This window comes from Halichoerus grypus, chromosome 1 (assembly GCF_964656455.1).
Source record: "Halichoerus grypus chromosome 1, mHalGry1.hap1.1, whole genome shotgun sequence".
NCBI lineage: Eukaryota > Metazoa > Chordata > Mammalia > Carnivora > Phocidae > Halichoerus > Halichoerus grypus.
Genome location: NC_135712.1, coordinates 121,009,495 through 121,022,961, shown reverse-complemented (window position 1 = coordinate 121,022,961; position 13,467 = coordinate 121,009,495). Strand labels below are relative to the sequence as shown.

General features: G+C 39.4%; 1 protein-coding gene across 4 annotated transcripts in view; it reads right to left on the bottom strand.

Moving 5' to 3' along the window:
* Positions 1-13,467, bottom strand: part of PIK3CB (phosphatidylinositol-4,5-bisphosphate 3-kinase catalytic subunit beta) — a 195,992-nt gene that overhangs the window by 25,992 nt on the left and 156,533 nt on the right. The gene's annotated exons all lie outside the window — the stretch shown is intronic.

The window sequence follows — 13,467 nt, the reverse complement described above, 5'->3', positions numbered from 1 at the left end:
ATGGTTAAAAATAATATAAAGTACTATAGTATCATGTGATATTAATAACCACTCCCTTCCTCTCCCCAACACAAACACTTGACAACCAGCCAAAGTAAAATCAGTGCTTGATTTATGACAAGCATACTAGATACAACAGAGTAAAAAACTCATTTTTATCACTTGTTACTTAAAGCACCATTTTTCAAATGTTCTTTAATCCTTTTCTTAAATGAAATCTTAAAAATCAGAGAAAATAAAGGGACATAGATTGTGGTTAAGAAGATAAGTATGACAAAGTACTCAGAACTCTGCAGCTCAATGAGTAGTAGAATTTGAAACACAATCTGAACCACTCCATTTGGCCAGCTTCATAGTATAAGAGGAAAATCTGTGTACGAGTAATCCTGGGGTTCCTGCCATTCAACCTTAACATCTAGTTCTTGTCATCACTCTGGTGTGACATCTTTTCAATATACTCTTATATTCTCTTTCCATGAGTAGTACAGTTAAATGAATTATCATGTAATAAAATAAATATGAATATAGAGAACAGTATTTGTTGTCCAAGTCTACATTATTTGTTTTTATGAAGTAATTCTGGCTATCAAAACTTATGCAAATTAAAAAAAACTTATGCAGTTAGTACAAGGTCAATCAACAGCGGCCAACTGAATCAAAACCATTGTGTTTAAAAAGCCAACTTCATTGTTTAATAACTGAGGTCTTTCCATGTCATGTTATGCAAAAATCCATTAGAAATAGCCTTGGCCAACCATAAGCCATAAAAAAGAGTATTTTATTTTATTATGTTATTAAAGCTGAAACAGCTTGTTAAGATAAACACATTTATATTAACATGTAAATCGACTATAACAAGCATATAAAACATGTACACAACAAACATTATGAACACCTTGGCTTGAATTTCCATTAACAGGAGATTTATTTTACACAACGTTTTCATTTTCGAACTTTGCTTCTATGAAAAGAAACCACTAAGACTCTGTAGGGAGATGAATTCAGTCATGCAGTTTTTTTAGACAGGCTGAGGGCTTGCTCACAGGAAACTGGAAGGTTCTATGTAGCTTGATGAAAATCGAGATGGCTGAAGCTTGCCAAGTTAGCCACAGACACTCCATTTCTCAACAGTTTCAGGAGCTGTACAAACACTGGTGAAAAGGGAACCAGTTGAAAAACAGACTGTGCAAACAGGAACTTTTTGAAGTATTTCAAATTTGAATTTCTTCTATGTTTGTACAGTTGGGAATTTTCAGGCCCCATCACTAATCGTGTTGATATCCATTTCCTGGAAGAGTGTCCTAAATACCCACATGGCTGTAAGTCAAATACTTTAAGTGATTCAACACCCTGTCACTCCATAGGTTTACAGTGATAACAAGAACTGCCATGTAAAGCATAGAGTCTTCCCCTTGCTACTCATCAATTAAGAGTAAAAATAATGTGATCATACATATGTCATATGTTATAAAAGTCAAGCTGAGGTTCCCAGAGAACCAAGGAAATGTATGGTGTGGTATGATCATGAGTGAGGTCAATGAAGTAGGACCTCATCAAGTGGGGCCTTATAGGCTTTGGTAAAAAGTTTGAGGAAGATCCCCTTACATTCTAGGTGAGATACTGCTGTGTTCATGATCAATTAATAAAGCCAACTAAAATTCACTCAGTTAATTTTTTGTGGTAGCTTCAGGATCTGAAGCAAACTTCCTGTGGCATTCAGGGATGAGAAACATAGGTGTGATACCGTGAACTGTTTTTAATTTATTACCTTTCTCGCCATTTTCCTCTCAGCCCTGAGCTCTGCTCTCTTTGTATCAAGCTCCTGATCTGACTTTCCTTTACAGGGCAGGTCAGATCGAGTTGGCAGATAGCTCTGCCCAGAGCTCGCTTAGCTGGCAGTTCACCCTGAAGCCCAACTGAGCTGGCAGACGGGTCTGCCCAGAGCTAAAGCCCCTAGCCTTTCAGAATACAATTTCCCAGGTGGAAAACCCCAATCTTAGTTCTGTCCCTGGATTCCATACTGGAAACTGCTGACAGTTTAGTCTGCAATTCTCTATTTGTTTGGATCCTTCCCCAGATTCCATGTTGGGAACTGCTGGAGGCAGCTGTGGTTCTCCATTTTATTTGGAATTAGTCCATACTCCATATTCCTTGGGATTTGCTGGTTTATCCCTACCCCAGTCCAAGGTTCCACGGAAACTAGTGGTACATCCAGGGCTTTCTCTTGGCAAGGACACAGTAACATTTCTTGGTCACTGATGATCTAGTAAGGTGCATATGTTTTTCTGTCTTGTTTTTTAAAGATAAAGGCTACTGCTAAGAGGGATCTCAGAGTCAAAAAATGGGGCAAGCAGTCTAAGGCTCTTAGAGCATCTGCCACTTCAAGAAGACTCCTGTAATAGGGTAAGTTGGTCATGGAATGGGTTAGGCTGACACTAGGTTACCCACCAACAGCAAGAAAATTTCTGTGCAACAAGGTACACTGTAAAACACCCCACAATTCCCAACCTCACCACACGTCCCTCTTAGGTATTAGTTTGGCTCCAAGAAACCCAAAGGTCTAGCTAAAACAAATAGGATCCTTTAAATTTAAAGAGGTGAGCATACCAGCTTCCAACACAACTGCTTATTTTATGTCTAAGAATTACATGTAGAGGCCACTTTTAGACAACAGGCTTGAGCAATGAAATGTAAAACAAGGCAAAAGGGCCCACAGTGGGCACCAGGCTGAATACAGACAGGCCCACCAGGTGACCAACTTCAAAATATCCATAAGCCCTAACTGACCAATGGACTATTTACAACCAGGCACAGTTACCAAAAAAGGGGTAACTCCATAGATCCCCATACCTCCTCACCCTCCCCCTTTAAAAACAGCCCCCACCCACTGCCTCATTGCAGATAGTCTCTCCTTTGCTGTCCTGTCCACCGCTCCCTTGCAGTGTATTCAATAAACTTCTATCTCCTTTGTTCTGCCTTGGGTGAATCCTTTCACTGCCAGTGCCACCAGCTTCTACGCTACCATAGCCCCACGTTTGGGGGCCCCCATTCAAATGAGAGAAACAACACACTACAGTCCTAGAAATTTCAGATAGCTAGTAAAATGGCAAAATCTTACTGAAGAAAACCTAGAAATATAATGGCCATTACATGAAAATTTCCAATTAGATAAAACATTTAAAAAATGCACTTGAAAGCAAGTGTTCCCAAATGAAATAAACAGAATGGGATATGCACTTATTAGTATGAAGCAGCCTCTAAAAGGTTTCAAAATTCCAAAATTCCAACGTTCACTGAAGATTCACTGCAAAAGGCTAATGAAAAATTAAAGAGAGGGGCGCCTGGGTCGCTCAGTTGTTAGGTATCTGCCTTTGGCTCAGGTCAGGATCCCAGGGTCCTGGGATCAAGCCCCGCATCGGGCTCCCTGCTCAGTGGGAAGCCTGCTTCTCCCTCTCCCACTTCCCCTGCTTGTGTTCCCTCTCTCGCTCTCTCTCTGTCAAAACAAAATATAAATAAATAAAATCTTTAAAAAAAAAGAAAAACTAAAGAGAAAGGGTATTTAAAACAAAAGACTGTAACAGACTGAGGCATAAGACTGACATAATTTCTACTGCTCCCCTCTCTCCTTTGAGTATCCATTCTAATAACCCTCTGTCTCAATTGCCTTTCTACTCTAAAGAGACTATTAAACAGTTAGCTTGTAAAATAAGACCACCTGAGGCTATGGGCCATTCTCTTCCCCTAACTTTCACATCTTGCTCAAAGGCAAAACTAAGGGCCAGTCATGGAATTTCTTAAGCCCAGGGAGAGGATTCTGAAAATTTCTATAAGGAGATTACCTCTGGAACCCAGTCGAGAGAGGGAAATAAAATTTCACATTGTCCCTTTCTTTCCAGCTCCTGACCAACTGGTTATTGATCCTTTCTCTCCCAGAGAAAAGTCTTTCTTTCTTGCTGGTCTTGTTTTATATCCTAAGGCTTGGCTATCTGCTCACCTGAGATATTCAAGTTGTTCTTTCTTTTGGTTATGTTTAGGAGTAACTCTAGATCTTGTGAGGATAACATCTTTTGCATATACTTGTAGAAGATGCCTCTTAGGTCCATGGGATTGTTTAATACTGCCAGAAACAGCTGACTTTGTCAAGGTTGAAATCTGACAAGATATTTGAAAGGACTTAATTAACTTCATGATGAGAAATTTGGCCAAATTGGAAGCTATTATTCAGAGCCCGATAGGAACTTTTTTAGGCCTTCTCCCTTATGCTTACCCAGCAGGAAAGAAAAACACTCTAACAGAGGTGCATAGGTGTTAGCCCATTGATATCATTTAGGCAGCAACCCAAGTCTTTGAGGAATTGAAAAATAGTTGTCCTTGTTTTACAAATCTAGTCTTTACAGGACCAGAGATGTGGCTGAGAAACAACTCAAAATCCATCAATACTTTTTACCAAATCCAAAATCTCCCCTATTTATCTCAATAGGCTTATAAGTATTATTAATTCTGGCTTTAAGAGAACAAAAGTTATAGGAAGAGCTCGCATTTTTTTCCCTGTGCCTTTGAGATAATACATGTCGTACCACAGTCCTCTCCATAATTCTTATCTAAGCCATCTCTTTGACAAATAAACTTCAGGGAGGTAATTCTTACCAAAGGGGAAAAAAGGTCATTTGGAACTTGACTTGTTAAGAACAAATACAATTCTTAAGACTCTTCTCTACAAGTATTAGAAAAAGGTTTAGGCCCCTAAGCAGATAATCTGAACTTATTCCATCTATCAGAAAAACAATTTGGAGCCAACTATTTTTCATAAGCAGTGAGTTTTGTTGTATTATACCTAATTCATGGTAGTAATTTATTTTTTTAAAGATATTTTTTATTTATTTTTTTGACAGAGAGAGAGAGAGAGACACAGCGAGAGAGGGAACACAAGCAGGGGGAGTGGGAGAGGGAGAAGAGGCTTCCCGTGGAACAGAGAGCCCGATGCGGGGCTCGATCCCAAGACCCTGGGATCACGACCTGAGCCAAATGCAGATGCTTAACAATTGAGCCACCCAGGCGCCCCCATGGTAGTAATTTAAAGCTCTAAGATACAAGGTCTCTGTTTGCTTCCATTGGTGTTGGTATATGTGTTCATACATTTGTTTTAAATGTGTGGTATTTTCTATCTCCAGATGGGACTGCCAAAATTAATTTGTAGAAGAGCTCTGTTTATATGCCTTAAAAAAACAAAAAAAAAAACAAAACACAAGCACTTATATAAATTTAGACTTCACAAAATTCTCAGAAATGTAACAGAAACTATCCCAAAAGTTTTTCAAGTTCACATATTCTGGAATAATTTTTGGTAAATTAAAGCAAGTTTAAGTTCATTGGTTGAGTGGAAACAGGCATGTCTTTAGAGTTATCAACATTGACTATATGGTAAACAACTTTTATTCTACCTGAATTTACTAAGTAAATTCATGTATTTCTGTCCTAATTTGTCAGCAGAAAAATAACTTACAATGATGGCTGATTTTGTCTAATGTCTCATGAAGCTTTCATGGGTAAAATAAACAACTGTTGAGAACAAATGATTTAAACAGATTAAGTGGAATAAGAGTTAATAAAGTTTTTAGCAACAATTATATTTTATTGTGTATGCACTTAAAAATAGCTTCCCAAATCTCTGGTAACTTGAAACTTTAGAGTTTTGCTAAGTTAAAATAAGTAATAGAGATCTGCTGAGTATTTACATCATTTCCAAATAAGAAAATACTGAAATATTAATTACTGAGCATAGGTTTATCTACTTTTGGCTTATTCCAGAGAAACTAAAAGATATTTGGATGTGTTAGTGCACTGGAAAATTGAAAAAAGGCATATGCTTCTAGAAATTATGAAATGTATTCATAAACTTGCAAATCTAAAGAATGCTGGTGTTAACAGTTCATAATTCCTTCCAGGTTTTTACCAGGAACTAAGGTTTCTAAACATTAAGAATTCTAATTAATATATGCAATTAAAGCCAGCAGAAATAAGGGAAACATCTCCATATGCAAAGAAAGCAAATGTGTGTTTTTGGTAAAAGAAGGTATGATAAACGAAGATATATTTTTGAGGGGAAAAAAGTTGTAGAAAGTTTGTGAAAAAGAAATCTTTGGAAAGGAATTTTGTATGTGGTCAGGACTAAGACTGGAATAATTAAGTTTTAATATCAAAAGTAAGCTGGTGTAAAATTAGAATTTCGTTTTGTTTTTTTTTTTTTAACTTTTAGTCTACTTTGGTAACAGAATGTGGCAGTTTCTTTAAGTGATCTGCCTACAAAACAAAGACACTGTGTTTTATCAAAATAATTTCCTGTGGTTGCTGTCTTTATCAGGTCATTGATTACTTAAGAAAATTGAGTCTTCTCAACATTAAAAAAGCTAAGTTTTACTAGTTTTGCTAATAGATAATTAAGTATTAAGTTTCATAATGATCTGTGATCCTATTTCCTCAAGGGCTTTAAGACTTTACCCCTCCCCCCAAACTTCTCAAAATCAAATTATAAATGTTCTTTTTGACCTGGAAGAAACTTTGGGATTTTTCCAAAGGACCTCCTGGAACATTTAAGGGATCTGTTAAACTAATTAGGTTTATTTGGTATGTTAAATTACATAGAAAATATTGTCAAACAAGAAGTAATAGTAAGTCGCCTTTACAAAGTGTGTTCTAAAAATTTTATGAAATTCCTAGAAATCTGGTAAGTCCTCATGTAATATTTATTAATCACTTGTAATTCTGATTATCTTAAAAGGTTTATGACATCCTCTGGGACCCCAATCAAAACTGGCAAAAGTAAACCATCTTCTTACTGTTACTGACTTCCCTTCTGAAATTGCTGTCATTAAAACTGAGGCTCACACTAAAAGGATTAAACCTGAGTATCAGAAAAATGCCCCAGCTGACTTTCATGCTAAGGCAACAGTAACATAATCTATAAAGATTGTGGCACATGTGGAAGAAATCCATTCTGCTTCTGCAAAACCTGCCCCTCACTGCCAGACTTTTGCCATCCCGATGGATTTGCTCCTGAAGTAGAGAAATTAACATGGGTAAGCAATAGCTGTGTAAGTTAAACAAACAGTTTGAGGCTATGAGAAACCCAAGATGGCCGCTTGGTTCTTGCCAACTCCCTGGCAAACTCCAGTTTTTTAGTGTTTGCATTCCTTTACCCACCAAAATGCAGTTAAGATGACATAAATTATGAATAGAGATTGGTAAGAAGACTTTTATTAAATTGCAAACACAGTCTACCAGCAATGTCTGACCTGTCAGGTCCATAATCTGAGAATAACTGTTTTTGTCCCAAGAGATCTCAGACCTCCTCCTTCTGGATGTTTGGAATATCTGCAGATGACTTCATTCAATTGCCACTTAGTATGGATTACCAATATGTTGTTATTTTATGTGTGTTTTCCAGATGGGTTGAAGCATTCCCAAGCTCCAAGGCTGATGCCCTCACAGTGGCAAAGAAACTGTCGGAAAGTGTATTTCCCACTTCTGGTATACCTTCCACAATCTCCAGTGATGGAGGCCCCCACTTCACTGGACAAATCACATGAGGCTTAATGAAAACCTCGTAAACTTCTTAGAATTAACACTGTCCCTATCACCTTCAATCATCAGGCAAGGCTGAGAGAACTAATGGGATTCTCAAACTTAAAATTTCTAAACTTGCCTAAACTCCTGGACTTTGCTGGCCTAAGGTATTATCTTTGGTCTTGCTATTAGTAGTTACCCCTTTAGGAAACAAACTTACTCCACATGTGACAGTCACCAGCAGACCAATGTCTATTAGTATACAGCCTTATGCTGGTCCCTTGTTGTCTCATGCTTTTAAGACCAGCTACTGTAAATCTCTAATATCTTATGCTCAAGCCTATCATCAACAGGTTAAAGAAGCCTTCTTGGATCCCAATTCAAAGGTTCCTTTTGGTCACAGTCTAGAGCTTGGTGACTGGTTGTTCTGGAAATGTCATCAGAGGAAAACAGCTGTTGAGCCCCATTGGAAGGGACCTTACCAAGTGCTCTTGACCACTACACTGCGGAAAAACTAAAAGGTATTAAGCCTTGGGTATACATCTCACAGCTAATGAAGGTTCCACCTCCAACCTGGTCCTGTACAGATGCTTGGCGACCTCTAACTCAAATTGAGGAGGAAGAGATATAGCTGACCTCAAGGCAGACTGCTTCTGCCCAAGGCAATGGATCAAGACTTTATTTTTTTAAAGATTTTATTTATTTATTTGACAGAGACACACAAGAGAGGGAACACAAGCAGGGGGAGTGGGAGAGGGAGAAGCAGGCTTCCCGCCGAACAGGGAGCCCGATGTGGGACTCGATCCCAGGACGCTGGGATCATGACCTGAGCCGAAGGCAGACGCTTGATGACTGAGCCACCCAGGCACCCCTGGATCAAGACTTTAAACCTTAACTAAACATGAAACCCTTTCTCCTTCTCCTTTCTTTTACTCTGGCATTAGCCTGGAAAGATAACGCCCTCACCTCTTTCTCCCCAGGCCACTGCTTAAGGGAGGTAACCTCTGGATTTTAAAACAACCTTTTAATTCAGGGTGGGAGAAAATCTAACTGAGCCCCTAACTTTTGACAAGCAAAATAAGATATCTCAATGGGCAACTCCCCTGAAGTTACATTGTTGAGTTAGAAAGGACCTGCCAGGAGGCTTTCATGATTCAGGAATTCACTCCCCTTGCCAGGTCCCTACTTCCCTGGTTAGGGATAAATGTAAATGAGCCTATAATCAGGAAATTCTCCTCAATTCTTAAAATTATTGCAGCATCTGCTGCTAAAGCAACAGAAGCCCAACAACCATCCTTAGATTCTTTTTTTTTTTTTTAAGATTTTATTTATTTATTTGATAGAGAGAGACACAGGGAGAGAGGGAACACAAGCAGGGGGAGTGGCAGAGGGAGAAGCAGGTTTCCTGCTGAGCAGGGAGCCCGATGCGGGGCTCGATCCCAGGACGCTGGGATCATGACCTGAGCCGAAGGCAGACGCTTAACCAACTGAGCCACCCAGGCACCCCCATCCTTAGATTCTTTAGCCAAAGCTGTTCTTGATAGTAGGACAGCTCTTGATTATCTTTTAGCTGAACAAGGAGGATCTCTGCTGTGGCCAACACTAGCTGCTCTATCTGGACTAACATTTCTCAGGAAGCTGAAACTCAGTTACAAAAGATCACTGAGCAAGCTACTTGGCTTAAAAGGTGACTCCTTCAACAGGGCCTTTCTTTGACTGGTTTGGGTCTTGGGGACCATGGCTCCAAAATGTACTCCAAACAACGGGAATTATCCTGCTTATAGTTATGATAATAATTTCTCTGGGGTACATTGTATTGTCTCACAAGTTTTAAATGTTAAGCCACTAACCATCAAGTAAATGAACTCCTTAGGACTGGAATGTCAAAAAAAGAACAAAGAGAATGACTGACTTCCATAACCTATGAATACCACAGGGATTAAGCAAAAACATCCTGACCTATGGATAATGGGTACGACAGAAAAGGAACAACAAAACCTTTGAGAACTTCAAAACAGTATCTGATAGTGACACAAATGCCTTAAATTTTGATCACATCTCTCCATTAAGCTGAGAGCCTGATCAAAAGGGAAATGTTAAAAGAAAATGACAGGCCCCAAATGCTATGTCAAGTCACCAAACTGAGGCTTAATACCTAACCTAACTGCAACTTCAACCTTCCCCTCCTACCCCCGCCCCCGCTTTTAGATTTATTTATTTATTTGAGAGAGAGCAAGCAGGGGGGGAAGAGGGAGAGGGAGACAGAAACTCAAGCAGACTCTATGCTAAGGGCAGAGCCCTAATCAGGGCTCAATCTCACAACCCTGAGACCATGACCTGAGCCAAAAAACTGACTGTGCCATCCAGATGCCCCCTTTTCTTTTTTTTTTTTTTTTTAAGATTTTATTTGTTTATTTTGAGAGAGAGACTGAGCACAAGTGGGAAGAGGAGCAGAGGCAGAGGGAGAAAGAGAATCCTAAGCAGCCTCCACACTGAGCTCAGAGCCCAACGCGGGGCTTGAACTCATGACCCTGAGATCATGAGTCGGATGCTTAAGTGACTGAGCCACCCAGGTGCCACCCCTGCCCACCCAGAAGTGTAGTCTTAACAGTCAGTCAGGAATTTTCTGGTCAGTACCAATAAGGTAATCTGTCACAGGGGCCCTCTCAACCCCCAAAGGGAAATGAGGAAATCCACCTAATAAGACCTTCTGCCCCTCCCCCTAAGGGAAGGTAACTGTTCTAAAACAATCATTTTTCTTTTGCTAATTGCCCCACCCCATTTCTGCCTATAAAATCCTTCTATTTGGGGCGCCTGAGTGGCTCAGTCATTAAGCGTCTGCCTTCGGCTCGGGTCATGGTCCCAGGGTCCTGGGATCAAGCCCCGCATCGGGCTCCCTGCTCCGCAGGAAGCCTGCTTCTCCCTCTCCCACTCCCCCTACTTGTGTTCCCTATCTCGCTGTGTCTCTCTCTGTTAAATAAATTTTAAAAATCTTTAAAAAATAAATAAATAATATAAAATCCTTCTATTTTACAACTCAAAGTCCCCTCTACTAGATTAGCTAGACAGGACACTGCCCAATTCATGAATCAATTAATAAAGCCAATTAGATGGTTTTAAAAAATTGGATTTTATTCTACATTCAATGAATATTACTTCAGGGATTTTAAAAATGGAAATGACATAATATATCTACATTTTAAAAAGGTCACTTTATCTGCTGTGCAGAACAGGGGATGTGTATGCAACAATGGAAACAAAAGGCACAATTTAAGAAGTTAATGAAGACATCCAGATGAAAGAAGATAATGGACTAGACGAGGACACTAGCCATGAATATAAGAGACATTGATAGGTATGAGATATATTTAAGAGGACTATAAAATTAAGGGGACTAATAGTATCCATTTCATATAGTTGTGAAGAATAAATGGCCCATAATAAATGGTGAGTAAATGTTAGCTATTATTACCACCATTAACAAGCTTTCCAAAAGGATCAGATAATAGTTGTTCTAACATGAATGAAAAATCATAATATAACCGTAATATAATAATATATTACACATATATAATGTAAATCATCTATGAAAAGCTATGGGAGTTTCTTTGGCAATGCAAATCAGTTAGAAAAGTATAATGAAACTGGGAATTACCACAAGGATCTGATATAAAATACGGTGGACACCAGAGAGGTACAGGAATGAGTAGGTTAAGAGTGAGGAAACAAATGGCCTTCAAATGAGATCAAGAGGTTGGAAAATATAGCAAGGTAGGGAGTCTCTGCCATGAGGAAAAAACAATGTACCAGGAAGCAAAGTCTGGGAGAGGTTTTTTAATTCTACAAAATATTCCATCTAAGTGGATTGAATACACGAATTCAGATTATATCAGCTAGATGTTAACTACCTTGCTAATAACTTCCTAGTCACATACAGCTTATAGTCTGATGTTTATACCCAGACAATAATCAACACCTATAGTAAAACCCTCAGAACTCATTTCTCTAACATGCACCCACAAACCTAGACACAGTAAAGTTGATAATTCCCCCCAATGTTTTCATCTGTGCCAAGACTGAAACTTATTTCAGTCTTGACCTATGGTCTTTTACCACGGTTAACTGCATACTGGGGGAAAGGAAATAACCAGACCTTTTCAAACTTCTAGACAATGGCTTTGAAATGACACTAATTCTAGGAGACCCAAAATATCACTGAGGTCCACCAGAGTAGGTGCTTATGGAAGTCAAGTTAACAATAGAATTTTAGCACAGATATGTTTCACAGTGGGCCCAATGGGTCCCAAACCCCAAACCCATCCTCTGGTTATTTCTCCAATTCTGTAATGCATAATTGGAATGGATACACTTGGCAGTTGGCAGAATTCCCATATTGGTTCCCTGACCTATGGAGGGAGGGATACCTGTCAATAAGGTATCTCCTCCTCCATACCTGTCAATAAACTACCACAAGAAGTTTGCTTAAGCTGACAAGGCCAACAATGTATTTTCACTGTCCTTTCTCAGGGGTATATCAACTCTCCAGCTCTATGTCATAATTTAATTTACAGAGATCTTGATTGCCTCTACCCTCAACAAGATACCACTCTGACACCTTTATAATATTAGACTGATCCAACCTGGTGAGTAAGAAACAGCAACTCAGAAGTTAGGAAATATTCCAACAACAAAAATTTGGGGCCTTTTATCTCAATGAAACTTGTAGGGCTCAATTTGTATGGGGCATATCAATATATCCCTTCTAAGGTAAAGAAAAATTTGTTGCTCTGGCCCCTCCTACAACCAAAAATGAGGCACAATAGCTAGTGGGCCTCTTTGCATTGTAAAGGCAACAACATACTCCTCATGTGGATAATATACTGCTATCTATTTACTAAGTGACCTAAAAGGGTGCTAGTTTTGAATGAGATCCCCAACAAGAGATGGTTCTGCAGTAAGTTCAGACTGCTGTGCTACTTGGTCCTATGATCCAACAGATCTAATGGTGCTTGAACTGTCAGTAGCAGACAGAGACACGTTTGGAGCCTTTGGCTGGCCCCTATAGGTAAACCATAGCACAAGTCCTCAGGATTTTGGAAAAAACACCTGCCATTTCCTATAGATAAATACTCTCCTTGAGAGAAATAGCTCTTAGCTTGCTACTAGGATTTCGTACTGAATGCTTAACCACTGGCCACCAAGCAAGCATGTGACCTGAGCCCATTACGAACTGGGTGTTATCTGACCCACAAGTCATAAAGATGGGTGAGCAAAACAGTACTCCATCATCAAATGAAAGTGGTATATATGAGACTAGGCCAGAGTAGGTCCTGAAGGCACAGTAAGTTACACGAAGAAGTGATTCAAATGTCCATGGTTTCCCCCTCTTGCTACCCTACCTTCTCTTTCCCAGCCTGCACCCATGGCCTCATAGGGAGTTCCCTTCGATCAGTTAACAAAGGAAGAGAAGACTCAAGCATGCTCTACAGATGATTCTACACAGTATGTAGGCACCATATGAAAGTTGACAACTGTGGTACTACAGCCGCTTTCTGAAACATTTCTGAAGGACTGTGCTGAAGTGAAATTCTCCCAGCGGGCAGAACTTTGGAAAGTGCAATTCACTGTTCACTTTGCTTGGAAGGAGAAATGGCCATACACGCAATTATATACCAGTTCATGAGCTGTGACCAAAGCTTGGCTGATGGCCAGGGACTTAGAAGGAACATGACTAGAAAATCAGTGACAAGGAAATTTGGAGAAGAGATAAGTAATATACCTCTTTGAATAGGCAAAAAAAGATACACGTCTCCTTGGATGTTCACCAAAGAGTGTATTTGGAAGAGGATTTTTATAATCAAGTGGATAGGACGACCCATTTTGTAGATACTAGTCAGCCTCTTT